Consider the following 966-nt stretch of genomic DNA (forward strand, 5'->3'; position numbering starts at 1 on the left):
GCTATGCCAGATGTGTCCCCTCCCAGGATCCTGCCAGAGRCAYGYTTAGGAGTGGAATGTTGGGGAGACAGTGCTGATGCTGTGCCAGCACTGCTTGGCAGCAGCCAAAATGTTGATGTGTTATCAACACCTTTCCAGCTACCAGGGCACAGCATGGCACTGTGAGGGCTTCTRTGGGCAAAATGAACTACATCCCAGCCAGACCAAATATGCAAATTCCTGCAAAAAAAGATTTTGGCAAAGCACCAGACAACAAAAGAAGTTTCTCAGCTCACAGTTTTGTATGGATATGGTACCATATATAATTTCGTACAGATTATTATTATTATTATTATTATTATTATTATTATTATTATTATTATATGGATACGGATATTATTATATGGATTATTTCATATCTGTAATGTCTGTTGTTACCACCTGAGATGTCATCTCAGGTGTCTGAAGTAATTTAGAAACTTTGGTCTTGCATTGAAAAACTTCACAGGATGGTACAGCACTGTCTTGGTGTGACACATTTCTAAATTAGGTTTTTTCACTGTGGAAAAAATTAGTATGATTTCTGGGATTACTTTTTTGATACTTCTAGGAAAGCAAAGGACACTCTGAGAAGGTGAAGGGTTTTCCCTGAAGTTACACTAGCTGGAATGTGACTCAGTGCCTTGAAGTGCTCCATGGACGACTGTTCTGCTGGCACGTGAAAGTACTTCAGCACAATGGTGTAATTAGTTTGTTAGAAATTCATTTTCTGCAAAAGGGTAATGAATGTGGCCTATCATCAAATGAGAATTTCTCACAGAACTTAAATGGCCAAACCCTTGGGTTTTCTGCTCTTGGTAAACTATGTAGGCCAGGAATTATGTATTAGAATAATTGTCTCAAAGCATGTCTACCAGCAAGAATTCTCTATTTTTTCACTTTGGCTAAGAATTTAGTTTTATTTTTAGAAGAATACTATGGTTTCTA

The sequence above is a fragment of the Malurus melanocephalus genome, unplaced genomic scaffold (genome assembly GCF_030028575.1).
Source record: "Malurus melanocephalus ecotype Western Australia unplaced genomic scaffold, MMel_1.1 scaffold_141, whole genome shotgun sequence".
NCBI lineage: Eukaryota > Metazoa > Chordata > Aves > Passeriformes > Maluridae > Malurus > Malurus melanocephalus.